At 41.6% G+C, this 13,460-nt stretch overlaps 2 non-coding genes across 2 annotated transcripts; one reads left to right on the top strand and one right to left on the bottom strand.

Moving 5' to 3' along the window:
* LOC144707287 (small nucleolar RNA R71) lies at positions 1–109 on the bottom strand. The gene has a single exon (XR_013582449.1). It is a non-coding gene; the product is annotated as a small nucleolar RNA R71 (small nucleolar RNA).
* A 12,988-nt stretch (positions 110–13,097) lies between these two features.
* LOC144707270 (small nucleolar RNA R71) lies at positions 13,098–13,206 on the top strand. The gene has a single exon (XR_013582431.1). It is a non-coding gene; the product is annotated as a small nucleolar RNA R71 (small nucleolar RNA).
* The last annotated feature ends 254 nt before the right edge of the window (positions 13,207–13,460 follow it).

Raw genomic sequence — 13,460 nt, 5'->3', positions numbered from 1 at the left:
ATTTTTATAGAAGAGAAATTCACAATTTCCATCCTCATGACGGAGAAGCCTTTAGTGAGTCATGGGAGAGATTCAATGATTTGTTGAGGAAATGTCCTCACCATGGCATTGAGCAATGTCAACTAGCCCAAATATTTTATGAATCTCTCTCTGATTTTATGAAAACAAAGTAAATCTCGCTACGGGTGGAACGTTTTATACCGCATATGAGGATGAAGTTTTCGATATTTTGGAGAGAGTTGCAGAAACTGACTTGCAGGAGATTGGGGCCAATCAGAATGGGAGAAACCTGCAGCCAAAAAGAGCAGGAGTTCTGTAGGTTAACGCCAAGGGGGGAGAGCTACAGGCGGGCCTAAGGGAGACTAACCAGAAATTGGAGGAGCTCACCTCCACCTTGAAGAATGTCTTTTTAGGTAACTCTCCTATCATTAAAGCTAAGATCTGCTCTCTCTGCTTCAGCAGGGAACATGAAGATGGAGCCTGCCAAGCCATGGAAGAAGACGTGAAGGCCTTCAACCAGCCGCAACAACCGTGGGCAGGTCAAAAGAGGCCAAATTTCTAAAACGGAGAGACCTTCCACCAAGGGAACAAGCCGGCAGCTCAACCTCCGTTCCAACAGAGACAACCATTCCAGCACAGGCCTCCACAGCAGTATCAGGTTCCATCTCAGAACCAACCTGATTTTTCTTCACTTACCCCTGTCATTACAGATATGATAGAGAAGCAAAACCAAAAGTTGCGGGCGGAGATGGAGATGAAGATGCAAATGATGATGGAATTTCAAACAAAGCAAATGCTGGAGTCTCAAGAGCAGATGAGGAAGATGCTAGAAACCTTCAGGCCTGCACAATCCGAACATCAAGGTATATCTCTAGACCTACCTTGCACATCTTATAAATTTCCCACGAAACCATTAATAAATCCATGCAACTTGCATCATGTGCAGCACTCCATTCCTGATGAGACGAATGGAGACGACCCTAAAGCTCTAGCAATCTCAAAATTGAGAAATGGAAAAGAACTTCAGGATCCCTATCAGGACTCTAGAGAGAATTCTAAGAAGGGGAATGAACCACGAGAGGAAGAAGGAGAGGATTCTCCCTACGTGGAGGAACCTCTACCTTCTACGAGTGAGCAACATGTTCCTTACCCTTCCGCTTTAAATAGAAAAAAACCGATCCTTGATTATGAAAACTGATTGGTGGAGAATTTTAAAAAAGCCACCATGACTGTAATTGTAGAAGATATGCTTAGGTGCGCACCCTCCCTAAAGAAGTACCTTAAGGACTCTTGCACCATTAGGAAGCCTAGGGAAGTAGTTAAATTATCTGAGAACGCCTCTAGCATTCTTAATGCCATCCCTATCAAAATGAGAGACCCTGGAGCCCCTTTAATCACATGTGAAATTGGAGGAAACACATTTTCAAAAGTTTTATTAGATACGGGAGCAAGCATAAGCATCATCCCAATGGCATTATACGAGGAGTGTGGGTTTGGAGAATTGGAGGAAATACACATGGATTTACTCCTAGCCGATGGAACCGTGAGGCAACCCGAAGGAAGGTTAACCAACGTCATGATCACTGTAGAGAATTGTGAAATACCTGTAGATTTTATAGTGACTGATGTGAAGATATCGGGAAACATTAGCTTAGCTCCTACTATCTTAGGAAGACCATTTCTAGTTACGGCAAAAATGATAATGGATTGGGAAAAGGGGACGGTGGAGTTTAAAATTGGAAAGGAGAGAGTTCAACTTGATATATCAAAAATGATGAAGTGTCCCTTAGGAAGCAATGAGGAGTTAAAATTGTGTGCAGAGGGTGACGGAGAGGATGTGATTAAGGAATACTTGTCACAAGTAGAGGGCAGAGAGCTAGAGGAAGAAGTCATAGACGCCCCTTCGGTAGAGGTAGGACCAGAATTGAAACCCTTACCCTCATCCCTCAAATATGCATATCTAGATGAGAAGGAAATCTTACCGGTAATCATTTCCTCATCACTCACTCCTGAACAAGAAAGTGACTTGCTCGATGTACTTAGGGAGCATAAAAATGCTATAGGTTGGACATTTGATGATATTAGGGGAATTCCATCTTCGATTTGTGAACACAGGATATTTTCAGAAGAAGAAGCAAGACCTTGTGGAGAGCATCAAAGGAGACTCAACCCTTACATGAGAGAAGTTCTTGAGAAAGAAATTATAAAGTGGTTGAATGCAGGAATGATTTATGCCATATCCGACAGTAGCCTGGTGAGTCCCGTACATGGTACCAAAGAAAGCTGGAATTACAGTAGAAGTGAATGAAAAAGGGGAAGAGGTGCAAAAGAGATTGACCACTAGATGGAGGGTGTGCATTGATTATAGGAAATTAAACAAGGCGACAAAGAAAGATCACTACCCACTGCCCTTCATAGATCAAATACTAGAAAAACTGTGAAGGCAGCAATATTTTTGTTTTCTTGATAGTTATTCAGGATACAACCAAGTAAACATCCATCCTGATGATCAAGAGAAGACGACATTTACGAGTCCCGTAGGGACATATGCCTTTAGGCGTATGCCTTTCGGGCTATGCAATGCCCCCGCCACATTTCAGCGATGTATGAATGCCCTCTTTTCTGATTTTAGTAGGAGAATGTCTAGAAATCTTTATGGATGATTTTTCAGTTTTTGGATCTACCTTTGAAAACTGCTTACTAAGCCTCGCCAAAGTATTGAAGAGGTGCATTGAGTCCAACCTTGTCCTAAGCTGGGAAAAATCCCATTTCATGGTGCAGGAGGGAGTAGTGATGGGACACACGGTCAGCAACCGTGGATTGGAAGTGGACAAGGCCAAAATCGAGATCATCCAGGGCCTTCCACCTCCAACCAACCTAAAAACCCTTAGGGGTTTCCTCGGCCACGCGGGTTTCTATAGACGTTTTATCTTGATTTTGCTAAAATTTCTAAACCTCTTACAAATCTTTTATCGTCTAAAAATAATGATTTTGAACTAACATTAGAGGCTAAGAACGCATTTGATAAATTGAAAGAAGCTTTAGTTAACGCACCTATCTTGCAAGGGCCCGATTGGACCCTTCCTTTTGAACTAATGTGTGATGCTTCTGATTTTGCAGTAGGTGCAGTGTTAGGTCAGCAAATTGACAAGAAACCCATGGTCATTTACTACGCCAGCAGAACTTTAGTGGATGCGCAGTTGAATTACACTACTACCGAAAAAGAGATGCTGGCAATTATTTTTGCTTTAGAAAAGTTTAGGTCTTATTTACTAGGTAGTAAAATAACTGTTTTTTCGGATCATGCAGCTATTAGATACTTGTTAACGAAGAAGGAGGCTAAACCGAGGTTGATTAGATGGATACTTTTATTACAGGAATTTGATTTAGAGATTAAAGATAAGAAAGGGTGTGAAAATGTAGTAGCTGACCACCTCTCCCGAATCATAGGCGCCCCAACTGAACAAATTAATGATGCATTTCCTGATGAATTTGTCCTAACTGCACAAGGAGCATCGCTTCCTTGGTATGCGCATATTGTCAATTTTTTGGTTTCAGGAAAAATTCCCACAGGATGGACGTCTCATGAGAGGAAGAAGCTGCTTAAGGATGCACGATTTTACTTTTGGGAAGATCCGGAGCTATTCCATCAAGGCCAAGATCAAATTTTGAGGCGATGTGTCCCCGAGAGCGAGCAAAGAACCATTTTGGAATTCTGACATTCCAAACCCGAAGGGGGACACTACTCGGCCAAGGTAACAGCTCATAAAGTTGTTGAATCAGGGTTCTTTTGGCCTACATTATTTCATGACGCCCAGAAATTTTATAATACTTGTTTAGCATGCCAAGCATCCATCAACATAAATAGGAAAGATAGAATGCCCCTACAACCCATACTAGAAGTAGAAATATTTGATTTATGGGGAATCGATTTTATGGGATCCTTCCCTAGTTCTAATGGTTATGAATATATTTTGATGGCTGTCGATTATGTCTCCAAATGGGTAGAAGCCATTCCCTCCAAAACCAATGACAGTAAGGTAGTGACTAATTTTATTGAGAAAAACATCTTTTATAGATATGGATGCCCACGAGCTATCATTAGTGATGGAGGTTCCCACTTTACAAACTACAACTTTAGGAACCTCCTCAAGAAGTTTGGTGTCCATCATCGAGTCACTACTCCTTATCACCCTCAAGCCAATGGCCAAGTGGAATTGTGCAATCGGGAGGTTAAGAAAATTTTGAGGAAAATAGTGCGTCCGGATGGGAAAGATTGGTCTAGGAAGCTAGATGAGGCATTATGGGCCTATAGGACCGCTTACAAAACTCCTCTCGGCATGTCTCCCTTTCGACTTATCTTTGGGAAGGCTTGTCACCTACCACTTGAGTTAGAACACAAGGCCCTTTGGGCTATTAGGAAACTCAACCTAGATTTGGATAGAGTCGGCAAGCATAGACTTCCTCAATTGAATGAGTTGGAAGAGTTAAGAAATGAGGCTTATGAGAATTCGAAGATTTATAAAGCCAAGATGAAGATGTTTCATGATAAGAGCTTGAGGAGAAGAATTTTTGTAGAGAATCAAAAAGTATGGCTTTACAACTCTAGATTAAAACTCTTTCCAGGAAAATTGAAAACGCGATGGGATGGCCCCTTGTTCAGCAGGTTTTTGAGAATTGAGCGGTTACCATTTTTGATCCTACGTCTCAAAGACAATTCACTGTGAATGGGCAACGGCTCAAACCCTACTTAGAAGAAGAGGATCTTAATAGCCCCATGAATATTATTTTAGAAAAGCCACCGCACGAGCGCGCATGATCTGATTAGTTTTTGCTTCCATTTTCTATTTTCTCTGTTTTGTTATTTTGCCGTGTTTTGTTTTTGTTTTCTTCATTTTTTTTTCTGTCTTCATGTGCAGCAACTCCTATCCAAGCTAGGTACACCGTCTCTGGACAACACGAATGCTGATCGCAGCCTTTCCTTCCATGGTTTGATCTCTCTTTCTCCTTTCTCTTAATTATGATTTGTCATGTAGGAACATGCCTTTTTATTGGGGGGGAGGGGAGTACAGTTGCATGCATCATCCATTAAAAAAATTTCGTTTTGCATTCACAAACCATGGATATTTGATGATCCTAGGAGATACTTGTCCAATGATATGCATGATAATTCGATTCTTTTCAAAAGGGTAGAAGAGCAAGAGTGGCCAGCTAGGAAATCCTAGGTGAAGTAAGCCTAGCTAGGTGCACTATGATCCATACTATTACAGCCATATATTTGACCATTATACGTATCTCACCTCACCATCCACCTCGGGTTGAGTTAGCACTTACATGCACGAAAATTTTTAGCTTTAGTGGAGAGTAGGGTTAGTGTTAGCTCATCGGCAATATTATTATGACGTGAGTGAAGCTCCCTGAACCAAGAAGGATACAAAACTTCGTCGGGGGAATAAGCTGCCAGTCTACTAAGGATGGCACATGGGTCGTGGATAAGCGCCACCAAACTATAAAGTGAAAGCTGCACTGCGCATAAACGAGCAAAAGCTTGCATCATAGTACTAAAGTTGATTGTCATAAAAAATGACCAACAAGCAGAAAATGCCAAAGAAAATAAAGGTGGAAAAGCTGTCTCCCATGTGTTTGAGCCGATGCTACTATAGCCATAGTATTGAGCTAGCCTTAGCACCACTCTCTACGCCTGCTCAGTAGTGCGCTTGGGGTGTTAACTCGATCTTACTCCATATACTATGTACTTACTATATGTACGCCGTAGATCAAGTACACTTAGTTGAGGTAGAAGGCTGAGATAGATCCTAAATTTCTCCTGTGCTGGTCAAGTTCAATTGCTGAAAATACTCCTTGAAAAGAGCATGAATCAAAGCTATCGGAAGTCGAAAGTCAACTTGAGATCATCTTTTATTCTCACCTGCATTTCATTACTAAGGGACTAGTAATGATCTAAGTTGGGGGGTGTTTGATGACTCTCAAATATGTCATCAAATAATTAAACTTTTTAGCTTTCATTCATCAAAATTATAATGTTAATTCATGCTAATATCATGCATATGCATCATTTTATGAAATTACTAACCCCACTTGATCCTTTGAATCAAGTGGAGTATATTTAACATTTTATGGTTAAGAAAAATTCAGAGACAGGTTAAGAAGATCAACGAAAGAGACGAGGATCAAGAGGAGCGCGAAAATTCAAAGATGCAAAAATTCTGAAAATGCCCCTAGGCATGACTTAAGAGAAACCTATAAACACCCTCTTTAAAGTTGATTTTAGGTTGTCCAGAATTTCTCTCAAGGAAGCTAGGGCTTGGAGAGAAAGGATTTCTGCAGACCCTCCAAGGCTGATGAGCATTGGAGCTGGGCGAGAAGCAAGCTGAGGAGTAGCTGGAAAACGACGATCGTCGCCTTGCCCGGAAGGAGTGACACGAGGAGGCGTGAGCGTTTCAGTTTCAGTACAATCTTCTTCTCCCTTCTAAGACAATCAGAGTTGGGTTGAAGATCACAAGCTATGTCTTCAGCATTTCCAATTTCTGTTGTTCCTTTGGTTACGCTTGATTTCAAATTTCATAGTTGATTGAATAGTTTCCCATTCTGTTCTAGCAAAAATTCCATTGTTCTTGCATCAGATCGTGCAATCCATCCCTACAGAACTTCCCAACTGCTAGCAACTCAGGCAACAGCCTAGGTTGCCAGCAATCCAAGCCGCGGGGAACAACGCCGCACGCAGCAACGCCGCGTGCATCAAGCTCGCCACGCCGCAGAGCAGCCGGCGAGCAGGCTCGCCGCAAGACGGCAGCGCCGTGTGCAGGCTCGCCTGCGCAGGTGCTCGCGCGTGCACAAACACCCGCTGGGTGTTTGTGAAATTGCCCAAAGGGCAAAGGCAAATCCTTAGTAAGGAAAGCCTTACTGAAGATTTGGTGCACCGAGACTTTTGAAGAAAGCTCTATCGTTTGTACCGAAGATCGTTTACCAGAGTTTATACTTGAGTATTGAGGTCCAAAAGAACTGATTTGATAGAAAGAATTCTTCTGCTGTTTTTTGTCGTCTCCCTGTGAATCGACCCTCACTCACCCTAAGCTGTGAGGTTATAAATTTTGTTGTATAAGCTCAATCCTCACACGTATTAACTGCTAAACAACCAGTAAAAAACACCCCAAAAATTGAGTTTATCACACCCCCCAACTTAGATCATTACTAGTCCCTTAGTAATGAAATGCAAGTGAGAATAAATGATGATCATTAGTTGACTCTCAGCTTTTGATAACTTTCACTTATGCTCTCGTTAGGGAGTGTCTTCATCAATTGATCTTGACCAATTTAGGGAAACTTCTGAGGATCTATTTCAGCCCTTGTACCACAACTAAGTGCACTTCTGATTTATGGAGTACATATAGTAAGTACATATCATATGGAGTAAGGTTGAGTCAACACCCCAAGCGCACTACTGAACAAGGCGTAGAGAGCGGTGCTAATGCTGGCTCAATACTAATGGCTATACTAGCATCGGCTCAAACACATGGGAGACAGCTTTTCCACCCTATTTTTTTCAATTACATTTGCTGCATGTTGGTCATATTTGATGACAGTCAACTTTGATTTCTAAGTTGCAAGCTTTATGCTTGTATTTCTTGATGCAGCTTTTACTTTGCATTTTGATGGCGCTTATCCACTACCCATGTGCCGTCCTTAGTAGACCGGCAGCTTATTCCCGAAGAGGTTTTGTATCCCTCTTGGTTCAGGGAGCTTCACTCACGTCAATAATAATAATGCCGATGAGCCAACACTAGTCCTACTCTCCACTAAAGCTAAAGGTTTCATGCATGTAAGTGCAAACTCAACCGAGGTGGATGGCAAGATGAGAGAAATATAATGATAAGATTTATGAATTGTGGATAGTATGAATCATCTGTGCACCTAGCTAGGCCTATTTCACCTAGGATCCCCTAACTGGCCAGTCTTTCAACTCTAATCACCCTTGAAAAGAGCCCTAGTGTCGTGGTTATCATTGCTTGAATATCTCCTAAGATCATCAAATATCCATGGTTTTGGTTCATGCAAACGAAAAAATTTTGATAGATGATAGAGCAGTTATGCATGCGACTCTATTCCCCCCTTCCCCAATAAAAATGGCATGTTCCTACATGACAGAAAGTAAAATGGAGAAGGAAGAAGAGAGACCAAACGATGGAATGGAGAGCTGCGATTGGCGACTTAAGTTGTCCATCTTCGTGGTGTAGGCGAGCATGGAGAAGTGAGGCTGCACATGACGCATAAACAAAAACGAAGAAAACAAAAGCAGAACAAAAAAAACAAGAGAGATAAAATAAGAAGACAAACACACAAAACAAGATAGATAAAATCAGATCATGCTACTATCATTAGGAGATTTCTCTAGAGGGATATTCATAGGTCCTTGCAAATCCTCTTGTAAATAGGGTTTGAGTCTTTGTCCATTAACAGTAAATTGTTTATGAGTCTGAGGGTCTAAAATTGTGACTCCATTCACAAAAGCTTTTTGGACAATGAAGGGGACATCCCACCTAGTTTTCAATTTTCAGGGAATAATTTCAATCTAGAGTTGTAAAGCCAAACTTTCTGGTTCTCCACAAAGGTTCTTCTCCTCAAGCTTTTATCATGAAACATTTTCATTGTTGCTTTATAAATCTTTGAATTCTCATAAGCCTCATTTCGGAGTTCTTCCAACTCATTCAATTGAAGAAGCCTTTGCTTGCCGGCTTGATCCAAGGCCAAATTGAGTTTTCTAATAGCCCAAAGGGCTTTCTGTTCTAACTCTAAAGGTAGGTGACAGGCCTTCCCAAAGATAAGTCGAAATGGGGACATTCCTAGAGGTGTCTTGTAGGCTGTCCGGTAAGCCCATAATGCCTCGTCTAGTTTCCTAGACCAATCCTTCCCGTCCGGACGCACTATCTTCCTTTAGGATCTTCTTAAGCTCTCTATTGCACAATTCGACTTGACCATTAGCTTGGGGGTGATACGCGGTAGTGACTCGATGATGGACACCAAACTTCTTAAGGAGGGTTCTAAAGTTATAATTTGTAAAATGGGAACCTCCGTCGCTAATTATGGCTCGTGGGCATCCATATCTATAGAAAATATTTTTTTCAATAAAATTGGTCACTACCTTACTGTCATTAGTCTTTGTGGGAATGGCCTCTACCCATTTGGACACATAGTCGACTGCCATCAAGATATATTCATATCCATTAGAGTTAGGAAAAGGGCCCATAAAATATATTCCCCACAAATCAAAGATCTCTACTTCTAGAATGGGCTGCAAGGGCATACGATCTCTCTTGTTGACATTAATGGAGGTTGGCAAGCTACGCAGTTGTTATAAAATTTCTGGGCATCTTGAAATAGAGTGGGCCAAAAGAAACCAGATTCGACAATTTTATGTCCAGTTACCTTAGCTGAGTAGTGGCCTCCTCCTGGTTTTGCATGGCAGAATTCCAAGATGCTTCCTTGTTCGCCTTCGGGTACGCACCGCGTCAAAATTTGATCTAGCCCTTGGTGAAACAGCTCCGAGTCTTCCAAAAAATAGAACTTAGCGTCCTTCAGCAGCTTCTTCCTCTCGTGGGATGTCCAACCTGTAGGAATTTTTCCTGAAACAAGAAAATTGACAATGTGTGCAAACCAAGGAACCGACGTTCCTTGTGCCGTTAGAACATGCTCGCGAGGAAACGCATCATTTAACAATTCAGGTTGGGTGCCTACTATCCTGGAGAGGTGGTCTGCAACTACATTCTCACACCCTCTCTTATCCTTAATCTCTAAATCAAACTGTTGTAGTAAGAGCACCCATCTAATGAGTCTAGGTTTAGCCTCCTTCTTTGCTAACAAATATCTAATAGCTGCATGATCAGAAAAAATAGTAATTTTACTACCTTGTAGATAAGATCTAAACTTTTCTAATGCAAAAATAATCGCCAGCAGTTCCTTCTCTGTGGTTGTGTAATTCAGTTGCGCATCAACTAAAGTCCTGCTGGCGTAGTATATGACCACGGGTTTCTTGTCAATTCTCTGACCTAACACTACTCCTACAGCAAAATCTGAAGCATCACACATAAGTTCAAAAGGAAGGGTCCAATCGGACCCTTGCAAGATAGGCGCATTCACCAAAGCTTCTTTCAACATATAAAATGCATTTTTAGCTTCTAGTGTTAGTTCAAAATCATTATTCTTAGACAATAAAAGATTCCTGAGAGGTTTAGAAATTTTAGCAAAGTCAAAAATAAAACGTCTATAGAAACCCGCATGGCCAAGGAAACCTCTAAGGGTGTTTAGGTTGGTTGGAGGTGGAAGGTCCAGGATGACTTCGATCTTGGCCTTGTCCACTTCCAATCCACGGCTGCTTAACATGTGACCCAGCACCACTCCCTCCTGCACCATGAAATGAGATTTTTCCCAACTTAGTACGAGGTTGGATTCAATGCATCTCCTTAATACTATGGTGAGGCTTAGGAGGCAGTTTTCATAGGTTGGTCCAAATACAGAAAAATCATCCATAAAGATTTCTAAGCACTCTCCTACTAGATCGGAGAAGAGTGCATTCATGCATCACTAGAAGGTGGCGGGTGCATTAGATAACCCGAAAGGCATACGCCTAAAGGCATATGTCCCTACAGGGCTCGTGAAGATCGTGTTTTCTTGATCTTCAGGATGAATGTTCACTTGGTTGTATCCTGAATATCCATCAAGAAAGCAGAAATATTGCTGCTCCGACAACTTTTCTAGTATTTGATCCATGAAGGGTAGTGGGTAATGGTCCTTCTTGGTAGCCTTGTTTAATTTCCTATAATCGATACACACCCTCCACCCTGTAGTTAACCTATTCTGCACTTCTTCTCCCTTCTCATTCATCTCTACAGTCACTCCTGACTTCTTAGGAACCATATGCACAGGGCTCACCCATCTACTATCGGAGATCGCATATATGACGCCGGCATTTAACCACTTCAGGATTTCCTTCTCAAGGACTTCGCTCATATGAGGATTAAGCCTCCTTTGATGCTCTCTATAGGGTCTAGCTTCCTCTTCCAGGAAGATACTAGGCTCACAAATTGAGGATGGAATCCCCTTGATATCATCAAATGTACTACCTATTGCTTCTTTATGCTCCCTAAGCACCTTGAGCAAGTCATCTTCTTGTTCTTGAGTGAGGGAGGAGGAGATGATCATAGGTAAATTCTTCTTATCATCCAAGTATGCATATTTGAGGGATGAGGGAAGTGGTTTTAGTTCTGGGCCTACTTCAACTGAGGGGGAATCTATAATCTCATCTTCTAGCTCTCTCCCTTCTATATTCGATAAATATTCCTTTACTGCTTCCTCCTCTCCTTCATTTTCTACACACAAATTTAATTCTTCATTGCTTCCTAAGGGGCACTTCATCATTTTTGAAATATCAATCTGCACTCTCTCTTTTTCAATCTTTAATTCTACAGTCCCCTTCTCCCAATCCATAATCGTCCTTGCCGTTACTAAGAACGGTCTTCCTAGAATAATAGGAGCCAAACTAATGTTTCCTGAAATTTTTACGTCAGTCACTATGAAATCCACAGGGATTTCACAGTTTTCTACAGTGATCATAACATCAGTGAACCGCCCTTCAGGTTGCCTAACAGTCCCATCAGCTAAGAAGTAAGTCCATGTGTATTTCCTCTAGTTCCCCAAATCCGTATTCCTTGTATAAAGCTGTTGGGATGATGCTAATGCTCGCTCCGGTATCTAATAAAACTTTCGAAAAAGTTTTTCCTCCGATTGCACATGTGATGAAAGGGGCACCTGGATCCCTCATTTTGACAGGGATGGCATTCAAAATGCTAGAAGCATTTTCTGAAAGTTTTACCACCTCTCTATGTTTCCTAGTAGTGCAAGAATCCTTAAGGTACTTCTTTAAGGATGGTGCACACCTAAGCATGTCTTCTACAGTAACAGTCATGGTGGTTTGTTTAAACTTCTCTAACAGCCTGTTTTCATAATCATGTACAGGTATTTTTCTCTTAAGAGCAGAGGGGTAAGGAACGTCTTGCCCACTCGTAGATGGTAGAGGCTCCTTAGCATAGGAGAGCTCCTCTTCTTCTTCCCTCCTTTGCTCATTTCCCTTCTTTGAATTCTCTGTAGAATTCTGATAAGGATCCTGAAGTTCTTTTCCACTTCTCCATTTTGAGATTGCTAGAACTTCAGGATCTTCCTCCTTCATCTCATCATGAATAGAATGCTCTACATGGTGTAGGTTGCATGGATTTATCATAGGTTTAGTAGGAAATCTACTAGATGTGCAGTGAGGTTCTGTTGGTGTACCTTGAGGTTCAGAAGGTCCAGGCCTGAAGCTCTCCATCAGCTTCCTCATTTGCTCTTGTGACTCCAGCATCTGCTTCGTCTGGAATTCCATCATCACTTGCATCCGCATCTCCATCTTCGCCCGCAACTTTTGGTTTTGCTTCTCTATCATGTCTGAAATGACGGGGATTAATGCAGAAAAATCAGGTTGGGTTTGAGATGGAACCTGGTACTGCTGCTGGGGTCTAGACTGAACCTACTGTCTTTGCTGAAATTGAGGCTGAATTGCAGGTTTGTTCCCTTGGTGGAAGCTCTCTCCATTTTAGAAATTTGACTTCTTTTGCCCTGCCCATGGTTGCTGTGGTTGGTTGAAAGCCCTTATTTCCTCCTCCATAGCTTGGCAAGCACCATCTTCATGATCTCTGCTGAAACAGAGAGAACAGATTTTTGCTTTAATAATAGGAGAATTGTTCAGAAGAACATTCCTCAAGGTGGAGGTGAGCTCCTCCAATTTCTGATTGGTTTCCTTGAGGCCTGCTTGTAGCTCCACTTCTTTGGCATTGACTTGCAGCACTCCTGCCCTCTTGGGCTGCGGATTTCTCCCATTCTGATTTGCTCCAATTTCCTGCAAATCAGTTTCTGCAACTCTCTCCAAAACGTCAAAAACTTCATCCTCATATGCAGTGTAAAATGTCTCACCGGTGGCTAGATTCACCTTATTCTTCATGAAATCCGAGAGAGATTCATAAAAAAATTGGGCTAATCGACAGTGTTCAATTCCATGATGAGGGCATTCCCTCAGCAGGTCATTTAATCTCTCCCATGCTTCACTAAAAGCTTCACCTTCATGGGGATGAAAATTATGGATTTCTCTTCTATAAAAATGAGTTTTGCAGAGAGGGTAAAATTTCTGCAGAAATTTTCCCTGCATCTCTTCCCAATAATTAAAAGTAATTCCTAAGTTGCGATACCAGGAGAATGCTTTATCTTTTAGCGTTATAGGAAAATATTTCATTTTTAACATCTCTGTAGATAAACCTGGAACATTTTGGGAAGAACATCTAATGTGGAAATCATCTAAAAATTCAAATGGATTTTGTGCAGGTAATCCATTAAATTCAGGCAAGGAGTGAATCAAA

This window comes from Wolffia australiana, chromosome 8, assembly GCF_029677425.1.
Source record: "Wolffia australiana isolate 7733 chromosome 8, ASM2967742v1".
Lineage (NCBI taxonomy): Eukaryota > Viridiplantae > Streptophyta > Magnoliopsida > Alismatales > Araceae > Wolffia > Wolffia australiana.
The sequence above is the reverse complement of the archived record's forward strand: the minus strand, read 5'-3'. Positions and strand labels throughout refer to the sequence as shown.